The sequence below is a fragment of the Erithacus rubecula genome (genome assembly GCF_903797595.1).
Source record: "Erithacus rubecula genome assembly, chromosome: 21".
In the NCBI taxonomy this organism is placed as follows: Eukaryota; Metazoa; Chordata; class Aves; order Passeriformes; family Muscicapidae; genus Erithacus; species Erithacus rubecula.
The window spans coordinates 8207868-8224323 of record NC_136673.1 but is presented as its reverse complement, the minus strand read 5'-3'; the positions used below and the strand labels follow the sequence as shown (position 1 = coordinate 8224323).

General features: G+C 44.7%; 1 protein-coding gene across 1 annotated transcript in view; it reads right to left on the bottom strand.

Moving 5' to 3' along the window:
- The window catches only part of TNC (tenascin C), a 70730-nt gene extending 58678 nt beyond the window's left edge, over positions 1–12052 (bottom strand). The window contains exon 1 of the mRNA XM_079324220.1: positions 11864–12052. The gene's annotated coding sequence lies outside the window, so the exon portion shown is untranslated. The remainder of the gene's footprint in view (positions 1–11863) is intronic.
- Positions 12053–16456: the final 4404 nt, after the last annotated feature.

The following is a 16456-nucleotide window of genomic DNA, read 5'->3' as shown; positions in this document are numbered from 1 at the left end:
GAGTAGGTTGGCTGAAGTAATGTCTCACTCATGGTTTATGTTGCTCTTTCTTAGAGGTGCAAAGCCCAGGAAATGAAAAAGCTGCATCTATAAAAAGCAAAGGGTTTTTCTTACAAATTAGGTTTATTCCCTTCAGGATATGAGGAGGTGAAAGTCTGAATGCTGAGTTGGAAAAGCCAAACAAATGCTCATTTGGAGTTATCTTATTTGTTAGAATATATTTCGGCTAACATTTCCAACAGTGACAGAGTGTGATTTTGATGCTGGTTCTCTTGTAGCACAAGGAAAGGAGCAAATTCCTTCTGGAATTGTCCTGCAGGGACCTGTGGAAGGTGATGGACAGGAAAGGAGGCACAGAACTCACCTGTGCTTTACCACTGAGCCTTGGTTTGTGGTGCTGACCTTTCTGGAGAGAGAAAATTCTCCTTTATGGAATCTGGGAATACAAATTGCCAGATTGGCTTACCAGGGAATCTGCTGAATGATGGGGAAATCTGAACTGGAATAAAGTTTGAGGGGAACCAATAGGGCAGCCAAAGAATGTGCTCACCTTGGAATCAGAGGAATGGGGAGAATTAAGGTGTCTTTGCAAAGTGGGAATGAGGAGATCTCCCAATGGATAGATTCTCCAGGCTTGGAAAAGCTGCATCTCAACAATAAAGGTTGAGATAAAACCTCCCTGACTGGGGGGCTGCTATCCCCAAGTCTTACTCCCCATAACAAGAGAAATGGAGCTAAATGGAGCTGGGCCCATGGAATTGCCACAAAACCTTGTGCAGAGATTCCAGAAAGTGCCACAGCCTTGGGGTTAATGGTTTGGTCCCATGGTTAGTTTAGTCCCTGAAGACTGAAACTCAGGCATCCTGCTCTGAAATGATTTCATAAATCATCTGCTGTGCCTCTGCTAACATGTGGTAAAACCTCACAGGGGCAATGTGCATCCCTGGGAATTCAGTATTCCAAGGACTTCACAGGAAAAGTGCTGTCAAATCCTCACTTGCATAATTAAACATCTTTCTGAGGGCTGCTGTAGAACTGTCATAAAATAAATCATTAAAAAGCAAAGAGCTGGAGTGTAGGAGAAAGGGAAACATGCAGAGCTGCCCCAGCCCTCGAACAAGCACAAGGAGGGGCTGGAGCTGCTGCAGAGTCCAGAGGAGGCACCAGGGGATCAGAGGATGGAGCAGCTCTGCTGGAGGAAAGGCTGGGACAGCTGGGATTGTTCACTGGAGAGGAGAAGCTTTGGGTAATTGCAGCTTTCCAGGACCTGAAGGAGCCAACAAGAAAGATGGAGAGAAACTTTTTACAGGGGCCTGGAGTGCTAGGACAAGGGGGAATGAGTTTAGTCTACCAGAGGGCAGAATTAGATGGGATATTGGGCAGGAATTGTTCCCTGGCAGGGTGGGCAGGGCTGGCACAGGGTGCCCAGAGCAGCTGTGGCTGCCCCTGGATCCCTGGCAGTGCCCAAGGCCAGGCTGGACACTGGGGCTGGAGCACCTGGGACAGTGGGAGGGGTCCCTGCCATGGCAGGGGTGGTAGAATGGGATGAGTTTTAAGGTCCCTTTCAAACCAAGCCATTCTTTCATTCTTTGATTCTCTGAAGAAAGTCTGACCAGATGTGCAGCACAAATGCACAGAGCTACAGAGCTGCCTGAAACTCTGGGGTAACAATAGAAAACTTCATCCTCACTCTGAAGCCAAGAGGATGTGCCAGGCCAATTACCAAAATAAGGAGATGAATCCATGGAAATAAATTACAAGGTTACCAAAACCCACAGAGAAAGACACCAGAGAATTTGAGAAAAATCTGCAACTGACCCAAAATGCACGGGTCCAGCTCATTCTCTTACATCAGTGAAGGTCCTTTCATGTGTAGACATTTTCTGGGATCAGAGGGATCATTCCCACACATGTCCCTGATCCTCCTGCACCTTGGTGTGCCAATGTTTGCTGCTGTTACACAACCCAAGTGATTCACCCCTGTGGATGGGGAGTGCAGGAGAATCCAGCTCTGACCACAGAAGGAATTTTACACCAGCCACAAGAAACAGCCTGGTTATTTTATAGAGCAGATCATTCAAATGTGTTGCATATAAACTAAAACAAAAAGAGAAACAGCATTACAAGAGGTAACTATGGGAGAGCTCACAGTAAGCCCAGCTGGTCTAACTCACAGGGACCAAGTTAACAGGGAATTCAGTCTGCCCTTAGAACTTGGTTTGTTGTGAAGGGCTCAGACACTTGAGCATCAATTTCTGGAAATGGGAGCTGAGAAAAGAGGAACAAAACCAGCAGGTCAGTGGGGTGCTCTGGAGCTGCATTCAGACTCCTGGCAGGGGGCACAGCAATCAGCCAAGTGCAACGATTTGCTATAAACTCAGAACGGAGGGGAAAAACTCCATCTGCTAAATGCTTTTTTCTCACATCTGCAAAGCAACCTCTGTTTTTGCTGTAGCTGTCAGAGGAGGAAGAACCAGCCCATGGCAGATACAGCCTAGACACAAACTGTGGATTAGAAACAGCAGGGCACACCAGAGATGGGAACAGCAAAGACAACAATGGATTCAGAGAAACTGGCACTGCTCTAGAAACAGAAGCAGAGCTGTAGGAATGGGTCACATTCCAGGCACTTGTGGAAAGCAGAGTGGGTGGGTCACACCTTCCTGTTGCCTGTTTCTGCCTGAGCCCCCTGTTTGCATTTCAGGAGTGACTCTCACCCATCACCCTCTGACAGCACGAGCAGCACTCGGGGCTGCAGAGCAGGGAATTGAACACGGGCCACGGCAGAGCTGCCACAGACACAGAAGCCTCAATTAGTGCCTTTTCCAACGTCAAAAAATCCCTTTCACAGCAAAAGCAGCTCCTGTGCATAATCTCCCAGCAGAAACCACCCCTGCCTCTCCAGAACGTCCTGTACCTTTTAATAAAGCCTTTGCTAATAGCAAAAGCATTCGCCGGGCTCTTGGCTTCTCCCTGCCCGCAGCAAAGACGCGGAGCTGGAAAAGATCGACGGCTTTCCAAACTTGTCTTTGGAAAGTTTCTCTGCCAAGTTACACTTTGTCAGGAGCTCATTATTTTCTGGGTAGAGGCTGGAGGCTTTGCTTTGAAATGCTTTGAGGGCTTTGCTGATGCAGTTTCAGACCATGAGGTTCGTGTGCTCGCTCGCATGAATCACGGCAACTCGTGTTCCTTCCACACACAAAGCTCTGCTTCATTTCCAGGCCCTTCTCCACACTCTTGCTTCCAAAACCACCTATAAATTTTCCAGAGTCCATTTCACTAAGTTCTAGGTGGTTTTGGGATGAGATGGGAAGAGCAGAAATTCAAGACTTCTGAATTTTTTTCCCACTCCTTTCATGCCAAGCAGGAGCTGCTGAGAACAAAGCAGCAGCCAGTCCTGGAGATGGGAACTTGGCCAGTGTAATTTGTCTCAAAAATTAATGATTTAGGTATCAAACAACACCTTTTTTACTGCTAATGACAGGTAGGAAATAAGCCATCAATACTCTTGATAAATATAATAACAATAGGTGAAGGAACAGCTGATCTGCTATAAAAAAACAGCTGCCAAATTAATACATTTACCAAAAATATTGCTGAAATGTGTGCAATAGAAATAAGGATCATTTATAAGAACCATAAACTACTGACATATTAAACAAACCCACGGTGAATAGGCACTGAGACAGCACTGCTTTGTACAGCACCTCTGAGGAAGCTGGTTTTCAAATTTCTCCTGGAGGTCAGGAGAAAGAGATGAGCCAAAATTCTGCTCCACACACCCAACCCCACACTTTTCCATATTTAAAATAATTTTAGCTGAAGGAATGTCACGTACAGAGGCAAGAGAGGTGGAATTCTTCTCTTTTAATGGCTTTACTGTAACTAAGAGCACGAACAATTTACATTTATATTGGTCTGGAATAACAGAAAGTATTTAATTGTATGGATTGCTGTAGATGATAGTGGTCAGCAGGCAGCAGGATACTTCCAGAATTCATTATGAATATTTGCATGTGCTTTACAATTTGACTTTTATTTAACCACTTATTCAAGCACAAAAATGACTCAGGACTCAGCCATAGAAGCCTGCACTATTCCTGGGGATCAGAATTATCACTCCTTGCCTCCTGTCATTAGCAGACTTTGGGCATGGTTTTAAAAGAAGCTGAGGAAACAGATGGGTAACCCTTCCCAGGCAGTTCCTGCTTTTAAAGCAATTCTGAGTTTCCCTGGGCTTTTCCTCGCTGCTGGAGCTCCTCTGTCCTTGGTACTAGCACCTCAAACACACAGGAATGTGCACATTTTTCTAACTCACAAGACCACAGAAGGAGTTCCTTGAAATCTGACTTCCAGTAATCGCCCCCGGGCTGCAGATCTGCCTGGCCTAGTTCTGTCACATGTGGTAGCATCAAGAATTTGCATCTTTGGCAACCCAGGGAAGGGTAGCAAACTCAGAGTAGAGCAAAACACACCCTGAAGAGAAGATGGAATGAAATCAGCCATGGCTTGGCAAGGCAAAATGAAATATAAAAGAGAGGCACAAGATATGAAACAAATTGAGTGCAAGGCATTTGGAAAAAGAGAGGAGCTGCTTCTGAAAAGTCCAGACTGGGGATGCTTTGCAGTGCTCTGATGTAAAACAGAGACACTTATGTAATGTAATGGAAATTGCAGCCATAAACACAGCCCTGAGCAGTGATTAGTGACTGAACTCAGACAAAAATCTGCCCTGCTGCCTCACATGTCAGCAAACTGGGCACTGCCACATTAATGGGAGGCTTGAGAGACCTCCACCAGCACCACCCTGACCTCCTTCCCCTAACCCACAGCCACTTGAGCCCTGCCTCTGCTGAGGCCTTGCCTGGCAGCAATTTGAGCCATGGGATGGTGAAAGGAGGGACGTGGAGCTCAATTATCCAGCACCAGATCCCAGTGAAATCAATGCCATTGTGTCACATGAGAATTTGGCTGGCAGCCTCTGAAGTCTGCCCAGGAGAAACCCATCCCCTCAGCAGGGCAGGCTGCAGGGGACAATGAAGGGTCACTCTGGGCATGGAAAATGCTCTGTGGGTTCTATTTTCCCCTCTGGCAGCCTGGGTTTGTCCCTGTGCTGCTCCATGAGCAGCTCTCCTGACCTATATGAGCACAGACCAAACTGGAGCAGCCCAAGGCATCCTCTGCAAAAAGATATCATTAAGGGGATGTGTTATATAGACATCCAACACCCTGTACCAAAGGGAACTCATATTGCTCCTGTCAGCAGGAAAAGCTCTCTCCCAGGTGGAACTAGACACCACAAACGCAATTTTAGTTAAATTAATTAATTCAAATTTTAGTTGAATTGAGGATCCCTTTTTTCTATTACTAAGATTTTAGTATACAGGATTACAGAGCATATATAGCACAGAGAGGTTGTGGACTCCCCATCCCTGGAATTGTTCAAAGTCAGGGATCAGAATAACCAAAAAGGCATCCCTGACACATGGCTGGTGGTAATAAACTGAATTTCCTTATTTCTGACAGCAACCCTGGCAAATCCCAATGTGCTCTTGCTAAGACAAATAAATGATATATGAAGTAACAGCCAGAGAATGACAAATAAAGCAACAAATAATGCTGGTGTGTTTGAGAATGGCACTCTGGGTGCAGCAGGCTTTCCATCAAGCCTGGAGCTGCAGCACTTGGAGTGTTGGCTCCCTGTGATTGACTTGCTAACCTGTAAAGTGGCTAAGTCGACATCGTAATTAACACTTGGCAGTGGAAATATAAATTCCCTGGCTTGTAGGTGGTATATCCTCCTCTAAACACTCCACTTGGCCACCAAACTGCAAAAATAGATAGGACATTCATAAGGAGCACTCACCATGGGAAATGCCAGCAGGTTTGGGGTTTGTTTTTTTTTTTTTTTCCTGGAAACTGTTTACATGGCCAAAATCCTTCAATAAGAAAAATGATCTGAGAACTTTCCCTTCACATGTATCCTGTTCTCCTCTGCCTTGTGGCCCACAGTGTGCAGCATTCACTGGGAGTCAGCCCTGAATTACTGTGGTACAAGCAACGCAGGAGGGAAGTACAAGCCACAAGCAAAGGGAAAATATGCATTACACTGCCTCTGGCCAAGAGGAATGGGCTGCCTGCAGATCACAAGCTACCTTTATATCTTTCTTGGCATAGACCTTTGTCCCACAGCACAGAGAAGCCATTTAGGAGGATTCAGAACATCCAAAAGAGTCTGGTCTTCCAAAGGAACTGGGAGAGACAAAGAGCCAGTGCAAAGTGGCCACTGAGCTCCTTTTGAGAGGCCAGCAAACAGCTCCTGACAAGATGAAATCCTGAGGAGGGAGATAACCACCAAGGGCTGGTGCTGAAGTGCTCAGCACACTCTGAGAGTGACCCTTTCCTGTCCAAATAAAGGCTTTTCATCTCAGCAAAGAGGCACAAAACCACAGTCCCCAGAGTTCTCAGCCCACAGCCTCTCTGCCCTGCTGGCCTGTGCCTGAGATAAACCCCAAACTGACCAACAAAATCTGCCTCTTTCCAGGACTTTTGGTTTCTTGGCAAGGGAAAGTGAACTTATGTCTTGGAAATAAAGCTTTTTTTAGCCCTTTTCCAGCCTTGCCTTAATGGTGGAAATAATTCTTTAGCCAGTTCTAGTGGGCACACAGGGAAAGGATCTCACAGTTTAATTTTAATGTACAAGCAGCAGAAGAAATTTATGTTCCCTTTTAGCTTTGTGCTGCCAGACTGGTTGAAAAGAAGATAAATTTAAAGAAGGATCAAGACTGCTCCGATTAATATTCTGGTAAATATCCTAATTCCATAACAAAATTAGCATTTGCAATTTTAGGCTTATGAGCTTAGCACGTCCTGGTGCATGTTGGGCACAGCTAAAGCCAAAATCATTATAATGGAATTTCCCCAGGCTCTCAGTTTCAGCCTCCTGGGAGGCTCCTGGCCAATATCTATCCACACACAGCCAGTGCTCCAGCCTGCCATGGGAAGAGGCAGCCACTACAATAGACCTTTGTTGAGCCCAGGGGTCAAGCAAGCACTTTTGGAAAAATCTGTATTTAAGGTTTCTGTCCTACCACCCTGCACTTTCTCCTCAGCTGCTGAAGGGAATATGTTTCCTGAGCATGAAACAATATCATTTTTGTGGGGAGGTTGGAAAGTGCCTGCATGAATCGAAGAAAAGCTTCCTTTCTCTGGCCTGGGCTGGGTTTGGGGAAAGGGCTTTCTGTGTGAGTAATCAGAGTAGGAAGCAGAGCTCCCCCATTGCTTGGGAAGAATGGACCTCCAGTGGGCTAATATGTGATGGATGACTGAATGCAAACTTGGCAACGCTGCCCTCCTCTCCCAAAGAATACAAAATGCCACTGCCTATTCGGGCACCAGGGCTGCCCCCTTGGAAGAGCTGAAAACTTGGCACCATCCCACCTTAGTTTAATTGAAACTGCAGACAATTAAGGATGGGAGCTTGGAGAAATTTCTTGTGACGAGATCAGCTCAGGGTGGATTTGTCTTGGGTGATTGGCTCATGCATAAGCCAAACAGGAACATAAATGGGGAGTTATTTCCCATTGACTCCACAGCCCGAGCAGCAAAATCTCACATTGGTTGGGGGGTTTGGGGTGTGTTGGGAGGTATAATTTATGTTAATAACTATTACTGAAATTTGACTTCTGGATATACACTTTGAAGCTATAGTTGGAGGGTTTTTGATGTTGTTTGGTCAGCAACAGGATAGGCACCATAGAGGGGAGAGAAATGATGTATTTGGAAATCCAGGAAAATCTTACATTAAGGACAATCCTAGTTATAAGGGCACACTATCATTCATCCAGTGCTAAAAAGTGACACTAAACTATTCAAACTTTGCCCTTTTAGCAGAAGGATCCCCATCTATTCCTTGTTTCAATGCCCAGACAGCTCCTGCAGGCTCCAGAGTCAGGCAGGATCCCACTGACTCCTCCTCCAGTCTGCCCACTCCCCAACATGGGGTTACATCATGCACCGAGGGATTTCAGTAGCTGGAACAATGCCCAGTCTCTAACTTTTCCCACATGTGGAAGGATTTTAACTCCAGCTCTGAGTGGCCAGAGGGTCAGACACACGAGTGGCCAGCGAGCACTGAGGGAAAGGAGGTTTCACACTCGTGGAAACCCTGAGCTCGATGGAAACTGCACAGATCAAGATTGAACCTCAGGCTTGTTCTTTTCTCTGCTTTCCAGCAGTCCCCTTCCTCAAAGAACTGCCTTATTTCTTTTTTCTCTTCACTGTACAAAGAACTTCTTGGGAATAGTTAATAATAGGATTTGCAGGTTCTTTGTGGCAGAGAACATTATTTATTAAATCTTTTCACTCCTAATACAGTGAGACCCTAAAATGCTGGTGCAACAATTACAACATCAACCAACCAAAGCCATGGACAACAAGTCCTCTTCATCAATCAGTTGAATGAACTAAATTGCATCTTAAGAACCCATAAGCAATCTGTACACATCCCTTATTTCGAGCTCTTGACCTCAGGTTATGGTGTTTCCTGTCCAGAACTCATTAGTTACTAATCCTATAATTGCTTGCAGTTTTGAAGATTTATGAACCTGGTAGATGACAAAATATTAACTTCTTTCACTTAGATTGCTGTCTGCCTTAGTTTCCCACTTCAGCAACAATGATTTTTTCTGCAATATGACATCAGCAGCTTCCTTAAAACCACTAAGAGCAGCTATTACATTTTACAGTGGTTTTAGACTTCAGTTTATAACCACAGGGTTAGATCACCTCAGGCTTTGAGCAGGTTCTGCTAAATTCACACCAATAATTAAGTCTGAGAAAGTGCACATGGGTAAATCAGAGCCCAGTTTCCAAGCCCTGTATCTCAAACTGACACAGTTCAAACCAAATTATTTTTATTATTGGAAAGCTGAGATTTTGAACTTTCCAGGGATGTAAATCATCCACTCCTAAGCCTGGAGTTTTATGAGTCACTAGACCTTAAAACTGTCAGTGGTCCTTCAGCTTAGCAGGCTGTGATGGCATGAGGCCAAGGAGGAATTCATCAAGTTGCAGGCTTCAAATGAGTGTAATTATTTGGCCACTCTGGATTTCCCATGGCACAGAGGTAGGACAGGTAATTGTGGAGCTGATAACAGAGCAGATACCACTTTCTGCATTAATTTTACTTCCATATTCCTCCAGAGATCCCAGGGCTCTCTAAGGGATGCAGGACTGGATGGAAACTGTTTCTCCCTCACATCCATTTCCACCAGACACCCCTTGTCCAACCCAGGGCAATTAAATGCCATCAGCACCACTCAAACCTCTGGACACATCCTACAAGGCTGGGTGGACAGAGGCATTGTGGTGTTGTACCAGGAAAATGGCACAGAACTGGCCAGGCTGATTTTCCAGCTGGTTTATCCAGGAGTGATGAAAAGGTTAAAGCTCTGGCTCCAAAGCAGCATCACTGTTTCACAGACACTTCTGCTTTTTAGTTCTGCCTGACTTTTGAAAAGGATGAGAAAGTCCCAAAAAGCATACACCCAGCCATTTAATCTCATTTTCTTATCAAAAAGTGAGACAATGCTCAGGAATAAACTTTGACAGTCTCTTTATAGCAAGTCAGAACATCTTCAGTCATGAATAGTCTTTGACTTTTTTTAGATATTTTATAAAAAGCACTAATATGAAAAAAAATAAGCTGAATGTCAAACACCTTTTTTAGCAATATGATAGTTAAGTTTGAGTGAATGCTGAGGAGAAATGATCCAGTTTTAAAGAGCTGGGATAATTAAAGAGGATGGCTTTCAAAAAGTCTCCAGCTAACAGTTACTCAGAACTTATTGGGAAAATCCCTAAACACAGGCTAAAATGTGCTCCTCGAATTCTAACATCATTAAGCATCACTATTTCAACAGGAGATTTGGGTCTGGTTTTCCATGTGCCCATGACTACTGTGTACCTGGAAGGAATTTCTTCAGCAGAATTTCTGCTTTTCCCCAGGTGAGACCTGACATTCTCATCTGCAGGCTGGGGGCTGTTCCACAGCTCTGGAAACACTGATGAAGTAACTGTAGGGAGAGGATTAAGAGCTGGGACTTGCAAAGAAATTTTTCTGGGCTGAAAGGAGCCAGAGGATAAAATTAATGAGCAAAAAATAGGGGAAGTGAGTGCCAATTTGGTACTTGGGTGTGACTGGGTCGGTGATGGGAGGCACAGCCCTTGTCACTCCTGCCCCATCACTCTGCTCAGCTCAGGTGCCTGCCCCTCCCTGCACCTGTGTGGGAGCACCACAGCTCTTCCACTGCTTCCCAAATTCCCTGCCAGGCAAGCTGAGCTGCAGACAGACCAGTTGTCTTCTCTTGGCTAAACACTTTATCTGGTCAAACTTCTTCAGATTCAGTTTGCCCCTGCACCCCCTGTATCAGTAAGGAACAGCCCAAAAGACATCACATTTCTGCAAGCTTCCCTAGGATTCAAAGGATGCTCCCTAATCCCCATTGTCCACCTCATTTTTGGACTCCAGCACCCCTAAACTGTGCAACCTGGTCTAGTGGAAGGTGTCCCATGGTTGGAGCTGGATGATCTCCAAGGTCCTGTCCAACCCAAACCATTCCATGATTTCACAGCTTTAAAAGGCAAATGTACAAACCCAGCACAATAAAACAACCCCCACATGCAACATTAATCAGGAAATGTGTAAAGTGAATTTCCAATATTTAATACAGTCTTAAAAGATTAAACCAGGAGAGCAAACCAAACCCAACAGCTGGACAGCAAGGCTTTTACCCAGACCATAGAATCACATCCACCTCATTGTTTTCTGTTTCTTCATGAAGAAAAACTTTAATAAATGTTTTTATTGTGGTTTTTAATTTTATATCTCCACTGTGCTACACAGCACATCACCATCATTTCAGTCTGAACATTCCTTCCCATAGTATGAGACAGACTTTTCAGAAGTTTAGATTAACTGCCAAAAACTCCCTGTGCTGGTAGCCAGACAGAAAATCAGGCAGGGAAAACTCTGCAAAGGTGATGTAACACAAAATCTTGAGTGAGTGGGTTTAGCTCCTAAATGAATCTAAGTGTGTTCACCTTCTCCCAGCCAGATTCTCCTTTTTAAGCCAATTCGAGCCTCGCTGGTAAGTGCAGACACAGTCATGCAGAAAATCTCAGTGCACCAGGGAGCAAGGAGCTGAGGCATGGAGCAAGTGCCTCTGTTTTTCCATGAGGATGAAGAATTTCACCCTCCTGCTCCCAGAACCCACCCAGCAAAGCACTGGTAATAAAATACTAGTTGAGTCTTCCTTTGTGCTTTGCTCCCCACTGCAGGCTAATATTACTGGGCTTTTAAAAGAAACTGGAGCCCAGTGGGGGCAGGGAGGAAGGTGACAAATAAAATTTAGAAAAGAATAAATTGTGGGGACAGCAAATGACCAGCAGGAAGGGCCCAGCTCTCACAGACAGGAGCACAAGAGTTGCTTGGGAGAGTTAAAACCTGCCAGTGGATTTAGTCTGGTTCGTGAGGTGAGGATGGGGGAAACATTTATTGACTCCAGAAGCCAAGAGGAAATCCCAGACCTGCTTTCCCACCCTGCCTGTCCATCCTGTCTGAATTGTGAGGATGCCCAGCACTCAGGCAGCTGCTGCTCCATTCATTCATCGGCCCGGATGGATGTCACCGGGACACTGGTGACATTCTCACACCGGGCAGTGCAGGCAGATCGGAGACAGGCGTGCTCCAATCCCGAATTATTCCCTACCACATCCCTGCCCGCTCACAGCCCCGGGGCGATGCCAACTTGTGTGCGAGAGCAGCTCCCCACTTCTGCACTCAGGGAGGGAGCAGACTTACCTTAGAGACTCTGACAGAGCTTAGATCCCGCTGTGAGCAGCCTCCATGAAATAAATAGGGTGCTGGAAGCCAGCTCGGCGCTCCCCCCTTGCTGCCGTCCTGTCAAAACTCGGCGGAGTTGCGGGGTCTGTGCCGGCTGCGGGCGCAGGGCTGCGAGCTTTGACAGCAAGGCGAACTGGCCGGAGCAGCCAGATTCTGCTGGGTTTATATAGCTGAGCTGCAAATCCTGATCCTTGGCTCGTTCCACTGTAATAGGACGCCTGAAGGCATTTTTTTTTTTTCAGTTTTGCTTTAAAGGAACAGCCTCTCTCTCTCTCTCTGGCGTGGCTTTTGAAAGGCGCACACACACTCACGCTGTCATCCACAGGCACACACACACACACACACACACACACAAAGAATTTGCATGGGATTTATGGCTAAAGAAGGAAACCCCCCGAACCATTCAAAAAGAAAGTCAGCTCTGGGCAAATGACTCAGAAAGCAGAATATTTTCCCTACAGCATCAGCGGAGTGCATTATCGGGAGTTTTAATCCCCTCACCCCCATTATTTTAGCGTTGTGAAATAGTAGCGAGCTTACGTGAAATCAGGGGAATCACAAGCAGGGTTTAAATTCCAGGGACTCCTACAGAAATTAATGGGTTTAACGCCGGTGTGAATAGATCCAACTCCACTGGAATCAACTGCAAAATTCAGATTTACACAAGCAGAGGATCTGGCACATTCCCATCTTTTCAAGCCTGTGATCTCTTTTGCATCCTTTTGCCCTCCTGTTCTGAAGAGCTGCAGGCAGAAGAGTGAGAAAAGTGAGCCGAGTCGTAGCCTGAGTCTTTGTAAAAAAAATCCCCAAAAAACAACAAACAAACTAAAAGAGGAGAGATAACAGCCCAAAGAGGACAACACAGGAGGGATTCCCTTTCTTCTCAGATCAGTTAAAAGGAGATTACGTGGCTGGCTGTGTGTACAGATAACCCAAGCACTGCTGTGAGGCTCAGGGCTCCTCTGCTCCCCATCCCGGAGCTATCAGTGACACACAGAGCGCTCAGCTGGGACCTTTCCAGGGCTCTTTGTTGTCTCTGAGTACCCTGGAACCTGAGGCTGGTGCCGAAAAAGAGAAGATCACAGGGAAAGGATTTTCATTAGCACGGATTTTCCTCTCCTGACATTAAAATCCGGGCTCTCCCTGCCTGTTCCCCTGCCCCCTGTGCTCTGGGTTTGGTTCCTTTGGGCTCTGCTGTTGGGGAGGGGTGCCAGAGGAGGAAAGAGGAAGATTACTCTTGAACTTTCAGGTCTGTCTTCCAGGAGAAAAAATGAAATCACTCTTCTGTTGGATGGTTTAGAAAGCAAGACTTACCCAAACATCTCTGAGGGCCATGAAAACACAAACCTCTGCTCCCGGGATCCTGCTCAGGAGCAAAGATGCTCATAAGGGCAAAACTGGATTGCTGGGGATTTCGGGTCATTTTCCTCTCTCAACACATCTCCTCTCAGCTGCCTTCCCTGGCTCCACATCATGAATCTGTGTCAGGCTCAGGCTGGAGCTCAGGGCAAGGCTCTTCCCTCCCCCAGAGGTGCTGGCACTGCCCAGGCTCCCCAGGGAATGGGCACGGCCCCGAGGCTGCCAGAGCTCCAGGAGCGTTTGGACACCAGGGATGGACAGGCTGGGATTGTTGGGATCACTGTTGGGATCTTTGGGTGTCTTTTCCAGCTCAGGATATTCCATTATTGTGTGGTTCAGGATTTTGTCCTTTTTGCTCCTCCACAGTACTACCAATCCTACACTTTTAGAAAAGGATGGGGGAATCCCTGACCCTGAAATTCTCACTATTTTAGAAGACTATAAAAGGCAGAGTTCTTTTGCCCACTGAACAACTTAAATTTTCCTTTCTGTGCTTTCCTGTATTACATTGACCCCCCCCATGTGCTTTTTTCTTATTTCTGATTCTATCACTGAACTCACCCCAAGCTCCCTTCCCCAGCACAAATTTTAATATTTTCCAAATATGAACACCCATTTCCAATTTCTCCATTAATTTTGTGAAATGCTGTGTTTCTTAACAGTCATGCCCTCAGAGAAGAAATGAGCCTGTGCTGGAAAGAGGGTCAGAAATTATAGTAAATTACTGCTAATGGATTTGGACCCTCCTGGAGTGCTGATTTCTTAGAAGAACATCTTGTTCTGGGCATCTCCACCATCCTCAGAAGCAGTGAGGCTGTTGAATACAGTTTTGAGCAGGTCTCCAATTTTTGTGTGTAATTCTCAGAATTCTCTCCAGCTGGTCCTGCAGCCAGCCTGTGCCAGCTCTGCTTCAGCTCAGGGTGTGAAATAACCCTGAGGGTGTTTGATCCTTCACTTAGTTGGACTCAGTCCTTGTGTGTCCCCTCCAGCTCAGAATATTCTGTGATTTAAAGATGATTTCTAATTCAATGAAGTGTGTAGTCAAGACCAAAATCTGCATGGGAGATGTAACACAATTTTTCCAATAAAATCAGAATGGGACTCAGGAAATGACAGTTCTCCATACAATTAACCATCCCCTGTCTCTTATTTCATTAGTTCTTTCACACTTTATTTCCCTGTCCATACACACGAGTCTACACAAGATAAAGTCAAACTGGGGGAAGCAGCTTATGGGATTTATTTTGGGAGCATGTGCTAATGCCATTTTTTCCACCAACAGCTGCTGAATCAAAAGTTAAACTAATTCTTTCTCCAATAATTCACCACCCACTTACCTGACTTTAAAAAAAAAAAAAAATTGCCACAGGAGAAAAGTTCCAGGTAAGAGTTCAGGCTTGTTCTTGTTTTATCTTTTTTGGGCTCACCCATCCTTAATCACAGTCTGTGGCAAACATTGAACCATTGACTGAGTCAGAAACAAATGACAACATGAAAGAACAGGGAAAATGTATTTTAATCAGAAAGTTAGCTCCAGGTTGTGATCTCTAACGAGCAGGACCAGCACTGGATTCTGTGCCCTGCGGTGCCCTCTTTCATTACATGAATGTGGATAGAAATTGATTTTTTTTTTTTTTTTTTAATGAAAGGAACAGGGAGAAATTCAATGAATGCTGAGCTGAATATGCTGGAGTTTGTTGCTGTAGTTTTATGTGCTTGCAAGTCAGTGTTAAGGATGAAACTCAAAGATGAATGGGAATAATAAATAAATTATAAACAAATTTAGGAATAAATTGATATTTATGAGACCCTAAAAGAGATGATCTAATTGTTTGGGGAAATATTAGTGAAATGCAAAAAATTTCCTCATTATTACCTTGGGACAAAATTGCTACAATACAGGTAATTAAGGAGATCCTCAAGGAGATTTAAGATCTTTCCTATCTTCCATTCTTAAGATTGATAATTTTAGGTCAATTTCTTTGATTTTTTTTTACTTAGAATCCTTTCTCTAAATTTTCTATCTTTCCAAACCATATTCACAAGATTTCCCTGGCACAGAACCAAGATCACAATGCTTTTGTCATTCCACCTGCATTGCCTTCATTCCTTTACAACTGTAGCCAATTACAGCTCAGTTAATTGTGGCTCACATTGAGCAATATTCTGGCAATCCTGCTGAGACTCTGCCTCTTGGATTATCACCTTATCTGTTACTTTTCTGTTGATTTCCCAGGAATTTGCAGAAAACCATTTGCTGCTTCTTCTTTGACAATTATTTGCAAACAAACTGATTTTTATGAGGGCATTCCCTTACAACCACTCAGCACAATTAAACAAGACCCTCAGGTTGCTTCACTAGAAAACATCTCAGTGATTGCTTTAAATATCTATTTAAAATAATTCATGTTATTGGTACAATGGTATTGGTATTGGTACACTGGTATTTCCCCTTACATGATGTGATGACTCAAAAGGGTTTCTAAACACTGCAGACTTTTGGCCAATTTCCAGTGAAAACACTCATTTATACCATTATAATTTATAATAATTATATATATATATATATATATATATATATATATAATTATATATTGATAAAGCTTTCCCAAATACTATGAGTAGTGGTCAGACCACCATGATGAAGACAACATTAATTTGGGGAGGGACTGATCCTGACAATAGCAGCCCACGCTAGAAGATTTGGATCAGAGAATGCAGAAGCTCATTTTAACCCTGGGGAAGTCTGAGCTAAATAAAATAAAATGCAGAGACTGGAATTGCAAGTTTACACTGCTGCAGAAATAAAAACTGTAAAGGCAAAGCCCCATGATGCTCGCTGATATATTAAATATCACACCAAACATTAAAAAAACACAAAGAAAAAATTCTTGACAATCTTGGAATTTTTAAGAGATGACCTCCAAAAAGGAGAAGGAAATTTCCTCTCTTATTTGTGTTTGTTGTTTGCATCAGGGCATTTCCCAAGGGCTGCATTTGTTCCCTGGATGAAGAAATAGGGAGCAGCTGTTGGGGAGCAGATCCAGGGGGCTGTGCAGTGCCTGGGGTTGTGACAGACCCCTCAGCCCCTCCAGAGAGCTGAGAATGTCCTGCCAAGCTGGGGAGGCTTGGTGACAAACAAGCAGGAATTGAGCAAATATTGGTGTTTAATAAAGTTATTTCCATCTCTGA